Source organism: Carassius auratus, unplaced genomic scaffold (genome assembly GCF_003368295.1).
Source record: "Carassius auratus strain Wakin unplaced genomic scaffold, ASM336829v1 scaf_tig00217448, whole genome shotgun sequence".
Classification (NCBI taxonomy): Eukaryota; Metazoa; Chordata; class Actinopteri; order Cypriniformes; family Cyprinidae; genus Carassius; species Carassius auratus.
The window spans coordinates 73,785-83,859 of NW_020529076.1; the positions used below are offsets into that span (position 1 = coordinate 73,785).

At 33.8% G+C, this 10,075-nt stretch overlaps 1 long non-coding RNA gene across 1 annotated transcript; it reads right to left on the minus strand.

Annotated features, from left to right (window-relative positions):
* Nucleotides 1-8,710: 8,710 nt before the first annotated feature.
* On the minus strand, nucleotides 8,711-9,393 carry LOC113101021 (uncharacterized). Its single transcript, XR_003289879.1, has 3 exons — nucleotides 9,338-9,393; nucleotides 9,100-9,165; nucleotides 8,711-8,984 (listed from the first exon to the last, which is right to left on the minus strand). It is a non-coding gene; the product is annotated as an uncharacterized LOC113101021 (long non-coding RNA).
* Between the last annotated feature and the right edge of the window lie 682 nt (nucleotides 9,394-10,075).

Genomic DNA, 10,075 nt, shown 5'->3' on the forward strand with positions numbered 1-10,075 from the left:
ACTTTCCAGAGCCATGTGAGACATTTTATTATGAATGTGTGCGCTTTATTTGACATCTTCAACAGACTGTTCAACAGATAGACCCTCTGACTGCAACGAAAACACTTGTAATAGCAAGGACAATTTTTTTATAAGTCTGACTGGTTTCATCTGAAAAACGAAAGTCAAATATATCTAGGATGCCTTGAGAGTGAGTAAAACAGGCTAGGTGTAAAGTTCAGGGGTTAGAAAGTAAACGTTCTGCCATATTTTTGTTCCACTCATGAACTCAGCAGCTGATTTCATCAGAGGAGGAACTGAGTCATTCCTTTCAAGTCACAAACTAGTCTAATCAAATCCCAAGTCCTCAAAGAGTAAACACTAATCTCCATAATGGTGGCTTGGGATTTAACTTGAGACTCGTTTGTGACTTGATTTGGACGAGTTTTCAAAAATGTATATTCATTAAATACATTTGATTTCAAATTAATTCATTATAACTATTAAACCAACAGTTAATTTGCATGTGGCAGTTCCACAAGGTAGGTTATTTAAACACTGAACATATTTTAAGTTAAATAAAATTGTTTTGGAAATAAACAGGCTGATGCCTAATAATTACTTCACGTAAAACCAGCTAGTAGCAGTTTTCTGCACAGCACATATACTTTTGCAGAGGAATCTCTAACACAAGAAGCAAAAGGTCAAGAGCCCAACTGAAGCAAACACTGATCTCCATGATGGTGGCATCATTTTAATCAATAAAACATCATCATCTGATCCTCTGCAACACACAATAATGGCAGGTGTTCATCACTAATGCACAATCATCATTTAATTATCTCATTGACTGAGTATCGGTTTCTTCCCTCAGGAAGGCGCTTTAGACTTCCCCAGGTTAGACTTAACCCGTTTAAGAATTCCTTCGTCCCTCTGTCCATCAACACTTTAAATAACAAGTCAACCAATTGCATGCGTGTATATGTATTGTATTATATTTCTTATTAAAGGAGCAGTCACATGGATTGTATATGTCCAAGAAAAAGTTTTGTCCAAAAAGTGTAGCTATCACTCTTTCTATCTGAACAATAGTTTTTTAAATTATTATTTATTTAGTTTTGCTTTTGCAAGCTCGTTGGCAGAAAGCATAGACGGAGCGACTCCACGCTCTCAATTTAATTGCTTTTTATGTGCATTCTTTTCTATATGTTTTTTCCACCAAAGTTATGTTTAGCTGTGCAAATCCCACATAAAGTAACTAAGACTTATGATCACACTGTAAAAGAAAAAAAAAAAAAAAAAGTTGCGTCAACAAAAAATAAGGCAACTTATTACAAGCACTTTTTTTTTGTAAACTTACCAAACGGGGACTAAAGTCCACCCAACTTAAAATAACTTTATATCACAAGTTGTCACAACATAAATAGTCATGTTAACCTAAAAAATGTCAGAACAAAATATTTTTTGTTTACTGAACACAAGGCCTATTATCTATAAGCATACACAATTTTAAAGTGAAAAGTGACATTCAGCCAAGTATGGTGATTTATACTCAGAATTCAAGCTCTATATTTATCCTATCCAAAGTGCAAACACACACACACACACACCATGAACACAGAGCAGTGTTCTTCATTTATGCTGTGGCACCAGGGGAGCAGTTGGGGGTTCAGTGCCTTGCTCAAGGGCACCTAAATCATGGTATTGCTGGTCCAAGTTTGGGACCCACAACCCTAGGGTTGTGAGTCAAACTCTCTAACCACCAGGCCACGACTTCATATTATTCAAATAGTCTAAATAAATAAAAGACCATAACACGGGTCAAATAACCTTTTCTTATTATTGAAAGTTTGTGTCCAAAGCACAAGGACATACCAAGTCTTGTATATTAACTTCTTTACTCAATGCATTTTACACTGAACTCAACACATGGTACATAATGCATGTTAAATAAATCCAGTGAAAATTATACCGTAATACGTTAGCAGTCTTGTGGCATGAAGTCACATGTATTTAACATTTTTGTTTGTTTTTTAAAGGAACTATTACGTGAAAATTACTATATTGCGTATTTTAACATCAACCTAATCCACTGGGCAAAGTTACGTCCAGTGAACATCTTTTTATGTCTTTGCAGACGTTGAAAAGACGTCCACTGAGGAGACAGAATGTTTTTATGACGTCTTTTTAAAAATGTTTTTATGTGTTCTGTACATCCGATATAGACGTTCACAGATCCTCCTTACAAGGTTCTGTGACTTTATTTCTGTCAGACATCTAGAGAAGCTCTTATTGAAAATTAACAGAGGTTTAAATGTTGATATTTGATTCATGAATTCTGACTATGGGTAACCATACTTGGCTGAATGTCATGTCACTTTTCCCTTTTTTCACTTTAAAATTGTGTATGCTTATAGATAATAGTCCCCGTTTGTCAAGTTTACTCAAAAAAGTGCTTGCAATAAGTTGCCTTATTTTTTTTAAGTTGACAAAACATATATATATTGTACCACACGGCTCAATACTAGATCCTACAAAATATAAACCATGGACCAGAAACAGAAGATTTTCGGATCGACTCACAGAAGCAATTATTAGCAAAGATGATAGTAAAAATTAATAAAATAAATGAACCACTCGGAATACTGGAATGTAGCTAATTAAAAGGTAAGTGTATTTGTTTTCTCTTTGTTTGTTGTCTTGCATATGTTGTATTTTTCGAAATTGGCAGAATGAAATAAAACAAAAAAAATAAAACAAATGGATAACAATAACACACAGTATTTGAAATAAATGAAAAAACACAGAAACAGTCAACAATTCCAAACGTCAGTTTCTGAAATTTGACCTCAGTGTCTCAATTTCAAGTTCAATATCTCAATTTCAAATTCCAAAAAAAAAAGAAATAGGAATGTTCATCAAAAATGAATTAATGAGTACAGTCCATGAAGAAAAAAAACTTTGTCCTCAGGGAAATCCAGGAAAAACTTGGAAAAAGAAAGAAAACCCGTAATGTGTGCAGTCTGTCCTACCAATCAGAAAACTCTTTCTTGCAGCTCTCACAACTCTTTTGCTCTGTTTCCAGGTACAAGAATATGGGATGGCTCGCCAGTCCAAATCAGGGATAAGGATCCACAGCCAGGACAGAATTCAAGATCACAGCAGCAATTCAGAAGCTCACAAAAGAGAGAAATAAAACAAGAACCACAAAAAAACCTGGCCTTGCAAAAACAAAGCCAAAACAATCATCAGTTAAACTCATTCAAATAAACAGTTTCAAATTACTAAAATGTCTGTTTCAATTATTTGGATACAAGAAACAAATACATGCTAGTCCCACTGTGCTTAATCAACACACTAGAGTCTATATGCAGTATTAGCAAAGCTAGCACCGCATGGCACCAATTTTACAATAGAGAAAAATATCATTTCAACAAAAAGTATGTCTTTCAAACATTTAAACATAACTATATGCACTCACATATTATATCAGAAACACTTAAAGCATTTTCAAACTATTTCTTTACATCACATCATTTTTCAAATGTATTTTACACATTGAGATTACAAAAACAGTATCCACATTTCCAAAATACATTTCTTATAAAGAAATTTGTACTCACCAAGAAGAAATATAAATCAGAGAACAAAAGGAAAAAAAAAAATAGTTTCAAGGAAAAAGATCGCAAGATTGATCCTAGTGTTAACTTCTCGTCGCATCAAGTTCACAATGAACTTCTCAAAGCTTGAACATAAATCTACTTCTCACTTTTGAATGATGTATAGCTGGATTATTAAAAAGCGATTCTCAAATCATTTAATCTACTATCACTGTCGTGTCTCGTGTCGTTCGCAATCTCTCTCACTCTCTCTCATCTCTGTTGACACGATTTTGGGATTATTTGTAATGAAATAAATACATTTTACTTCATGCCCTTCTTTTCTTACTATTAATTTTATAGTGATATAAATAAAAGAATAATAATTATAAATATTAGTGACCCGAGTTAATGACCTGGGTTACAATATATATATATTTTTTTTACAGTGCATAGAACTACATCTTAAGCAGACCTTGAGTGATTTTTTTTTGCACTTACTTAATATAGCAAAGGAGATATCCGGGACACTTGGCTCTCCATGGATTGTTTCTGGCAGGTGTCAGAGGTGTAAAAAAACAAAACAAAAGCATGGATGTCGGTACAGCAAGAAAAGCTGCTGTCCCAAGGGTTATCAGTACAGTCCAGAAGACCACCAGCTGCCCACTGCCCTCCCTCCATCACTAGGGCTACAACTACAACAAGCTTACAGCGGATTACTGTATTTCTGCATTTGAAATTTTGAACTTTTTTTGTGTGTCTTTTTATTATGTTTTATAAGGCAAAAATGTAAATATTGCAATACTTCACTGCCTATAGACAAGTTGGTATGTTAAGAAAGTTTATCATATATGGTCTATGATTCAGAGACAATTAAGTTTTACCTGACTGTAAAATACCATTGTCATATTACTATACTTGGACGTACAGATGAAGACTAGATTATGTAAAAACCCACTGTAGCTTGATTATATCTTTATATTCCAATGTTCTAGTTTGTGGTTAGCTGGGATGTAATTGGTGCCCTTATCTTCTTCTTTCTTGTCAGGGTGAATCAAAACACCATCTGTTCTAAGATTGAGCAAAGAACAGCCCAAAAAGAGAATTTCACTCCAGTTTTGATTCCTAATTGACACATAAATCAACATAAAACAGTACCTTTCCCTCTGTAGAGATATACGCTTTAACGTGTTGGATAAACTATACAATGAATCTGTATCTATCATTATATAATTATCTGTTGTTAAAGAGGATTATTTGTACTGGATATACTTACAGAACCTCTGCAACTGAAAACAAGTATGTTTGCTGTTGACTTTAAAACGTACAGCTATTGACAGACAGTCCTGTGACAACTAGCCCCAAATCAATCTCCAATACATCAGGTATTTGACAGAGCACTTACCCATTTCACCAACACAGTACTACAAAAATGATCAAACCGATACCAGCAACCAGCACTGGTGTTTTCACACTCTAAATGTCTCGTGATTAACACATTCTATTTCAATATGATTCTGACACCTTAACAGTGTTGGGCAAGTTACTTTTAAAAAGTAATTAGTTACAGTTACTAGTTACTTCTTCCAAAAAGTAACTAAATTAGTTACTCAGTTACAAATGTAACTAGTTACTTAAGAAAGTAACTATTGCGTTACTTTCAAGTAAAATTTAATTTTAAATGCTCAAATGTGACCCCACCTCTACCCCTCTTTAAAGGAACTTAAAATACATGTGCATGTTCAATTATTTATGATAAATCTGAATATTATAATGAAATGGACACTTAATACAATACATTATTAACAGAAACATGAAACATTGTACACACATCTGAAAAAAAAATGTTGCTGTGGGACAAAGTGAGACTAGCCTCCAATCAAATGCCATGTATGTAGATATTATGTTTATATAGTGGATCAATGCAAATAACACGATAGATTTTTGGGAACTTTTGATATTTCCTTTTATTGTTTCTTTAATTTCTTGAAGGAAAAAGTAATGTATATACTTCCATTTAGAGAAGGCTACTTTTGGATTATTTGGGCTCGTCGCCATACCTGTCTCTCGTTGACTGACTGGCTTGTGTTGTTCCTTGTGTGTCCTGTCCTGTCCGACTATGCGTTATGATGGGTTGTTCCCGATTCATGAGCGTTAGTGATGATGGGTCGTTCGCGAATGAGCATTAGTGATGATGGATCGACTCGTTCGCGAATGAGCTTTTGATGTGTCATTCGCGATTCGCGAATGAGCCGACTCTAAGAGCCGGCTCTTTTAGTTGAACTTCGGGAGCTGGCTCGCATATCTGAAGAGCCGACTCTATTTTTTTAAATTTAGCCTATAGAAATTAAATAATTATGTAATAAAAATTGAAATATTATAGTCAAAGTCATTTAAAGAGCCGTTTGTGAGCCAAAGAGCTGGCTCTTTTCAGTGAGCTGAGTCAAAAGAGCCGAATTCCCATCACTACTATGCGTGCTTTCGAACACCCGCCCAACTCTACCTCTGATTGGCTTACAATGAAATTTTACTCTACCTCAGCCAATCGTCAGCATTTATGCACTTGTCTCGTGCTCTGCCCACTAACCAAGGAAGAACAGTAAAAAAAAGTATTTGCCTCTCGCTCAGAGATCTAGTTGGTCTGAAAAAAAAAAAAAAAAAAAAAAAAAAACCGCTTCATCATCAGTTATAGTAACGCGCCGCATTTTTTGGCAGTAACGGTAACGGCGTTATTAAGATGAGAAGAGTAATCAATTAGATTACTCGTTACTGGAAAAAGTAATGCCGTTAGTAACGCCATTATTTATAACACCGTTATTCCCATCACTGCACCTTAACTAGTAGTGATAAAGCAGAAGAAGTGTTTTAGCAAATGACATGAAGGCCAATGAAAGTTAAACTGAGATACATTTTATTTTAGCTCATAAAGCTGCTCCTGTTGTGTTTTCAAACTTGGAAATATCTTAATGGAATCAATTGCATGCAGTTGGAGATGACAAGGATCCTGTGCCTGAGAGACAAAAAAACATTGCTTGAATAACTATATTTTGAATTTGTAGACCAGCCATTATGGTTTGAGAACTACTGGACCCGGGATTTTGAAACACAGGATGGTAATGCATCGATATCAGGATATCAGGATGGTAATGCAGTGACTGCAATATGCTGTGATTCACCATTTAAGAACATAAAAGCTTTTTATTCTGTCAGTGGCCTTGTTCTTGAATCCATCACGAGTCTCTAAATGAAACATTAATACAGTTTTCTCTGTGAGCTAGGTATGAATAAATAAATAAATATTTAATATTATCAAAATTATCCATAAATAAAAAAATTTTCACTCAGAAACTGAGGTATGTAAACTCAGATTAATGAGGCCTACAAAACATTTGTTCCATAAATAAACACAAAACCAGTTGTAATTGAAAGACTACAAGCAGACAAAGAGATCGATTCTGATATTTGTTGCTAATTTATCATAAAATTAGATTTATAAGCTTTTTTTTTTTTTTTGTGTATAAAATAAAAGCTTTTTATAGCATGATTCTTGGTTAAACATTGGAGTATGCTAGTGTGAAAAACTGTGCAGATTTTATTTTTTTTATATTTTAATTAATATTGACAAAATTATCCACAAATAAGTTTTTTTTTTCCACTCAAAACCTGAAGTACGTCAGCTAAGATTAATGAGGCCTAGAAAACATTTGTTCCACAGATAATTGAAAGAAAACAAACTGACAAAAAGACCGATACCAATGTTAAGTGATAATACTGCATAACAAGATATTTATAAGCTATTTTTTGTAGGATGGTCATTTTTGACCAGGAATATATGAAGTTTTAATTTTTAAAAATATATTTATTATTTAAATTAACAATTTTTGCGATGAAGTAGTTATACCCTGTGTGAACAAAGTCAGTAATTCTTGTTTCGATTGGATAACATTAATTCACTTTTCAGGAGAAAGACAATTCTCTCTGGGTCAAAATGACCTGAACACTAAAAGAGTGTTAAATATATTAGTTATATAATTATATACTTATAATAATAAAACAATCTTTTTTTTTTTCTCCAGAAGTTTCTAAATGTAATGCTGTTTAATATTTGTTATACTGTTCTGATAGAAAAGTGCGCAACGGATCAGCTACAGGCGGCCTTTAATGCAAAACATGAAGTGATACTATAGAGCACAAATATTACAAAAAATCTAAATGAACAAGGCTTTAAACATGATATAAAGCATAAATAATAATAATAATAATAATAATTTTGAAAATGGCTACTTCATTGGAATGGTATGAAACTCGATTACTTTTATGGCAGTCACTATGTATCCCCCCCCCCCCCCCCCCCCCGCACACACACACACACACAAACACAAAATCATGGACCTGATTAGAAAAAGTTAAATTGTGGTATTAAAAAAAAAAAAAAAAAAAAAAAAAAAAAAAAAAAAAAATTAACACTTGTGTTGTTTACGGAAAAATTTCCTCCATTACAAAAAAAAAGGGAAATATGCAAAAATACAAAGATTCTTTTTATTATTATTTTTTTTTGTGTGTGTGTATACAATATACAAATATAGAAATTATGTATACAGAAATAGAAATCATTTATTACGTGGAAAACAAAATGTTCACAGCAATGAAGGAGTGACACTCTATAACCCCCTTCGTCAAATCTTACCCTGGAGGTCCAATGCACTGCAGAGTTTAGCTCCAACCCTGATTAAAGTCACCTGTCTGCCATTTTCGAATGATCCCAAAGACATTGATAGACACTGATTATCATGCTCAGGTGTGTTTGATTAGGGTGAGCGCTAAACTCTGCAGGAAAGTGGATCTCGAGGTCCAGATTTGAGGATCCCTGCTCTATAATATCAAGAGTGCAAAATAGACACACAGCACCCTCCCACCCCACAGACAAACATACAGTATATGAACTATGTGACTGTAACACAAAGCATGTTTCTGCAAAAGAGGTTTAATATATATATATATATATATATATATATATATATATTTTTTTTTTTTTTACTTTGATGTTATGTGTAATAAAATGTATTTCTCTGTGTTCATGTCAACATCAACATAAAAAAACTAAATTGAACAAAAATATATTAAATTGATTTTACTGAAAAAAAAAAAAGAAATTGTTGTTACATTTCGGGTGTCTGTTTACTTTTGACCACGGACAACATAAGTGCGACTCCAAAATGAACAATACCAGAGGGTTAAGTGATTAGACACTTTTACAATTCATTAACTTTTAACTGCTATTTGAACTCATATGATCTTCAAATTACTTCAAACATATCATGAAATCTCCAGGTCTATACCCACAAAGAGATTTATAAAAGTTGTACAACTTTCTGTGGTTCCAAAACACTACTTCATCTTCTTCGTCTTCATAAAAAAATAAAAAAGTAAGAAAGAAAAAAAATATGACATTAAAATAATGAGAACAGTCATTAGTAAAGGCTACTAGATTGTATATACTAGATTGTCTCTATGTACTTACTGGAATATTTTCATACACAGAAGAGTTCGGTTCAGGTTTACAGGTATTAGAGCCATGTTGAGCAGCCTTTGTGAAGGAAGAGACAAAGTACATATATTCAGCACTGTATCATTTAAATGTCTATATTTGTTAGACATTTTATATTTTTACACTGACATTGAAGAGTGTTTAATGTATTTTTGGCCAACGTTGAGGATAGTATAGTGTTTTATAGGAAATCTTTAGCTAAAATACTTACAGTTACATTCTCATACAGAGGATTAGTTATTTCAGCATCACAAGCTTGTCCACCATGATACATCTTTGCCGTTAAAACAAACAAACAAACAATAGAGAGAATATAAGTAACGTCTACAAACAACTCAACAGATAAAGTCATCTACATATTTATTTTTTTTCTCACCTGAGCATTGTGTGCACAATTTCTGTTTTTTAACCATCTGCAAAGACCAACACAATTACAGCCAATCAGAACTTGTCTTAAGTTATGATTTTGAACCAGTGACATTTCTTTATTGGGTGGGCTGTTTTGAATGTGATGAAATCTGGTGCATCTACACGGTTCCCTTTTTGTACAGTTCACTCACATTACATTTAAAAATCGGAAAATCAGTTTTCTGTGAATAATGGAGCCTGATTTGTTCATATTTGTGTATCATATTTCTAGTGCCATTTGCAAATGTGGCACATGCAGGCCATTCCTGCACACCTTTGATGAGCACTGTGAGTATGTGGTATACTTGGCAAGCCCAGGGAGAGACTGATGGACTAATGAGAGAAGAGAAGTCTCACGTTGCTGTGGTGCGGTTCGTTTGGGCAGGAGTGAAAGCAGGAATCGCACTCAGGTGTGCTCAAACAACCGTACCGAGACCTGCTTGAAGAGGTGGTCTCGGTACGCTTTCAAACGAAGTCAGCTGCGCTGTGCATTATGGGAGGAGGAAGTCTTTGTTGACAGTTTGCACTTTAGCATGGCAGC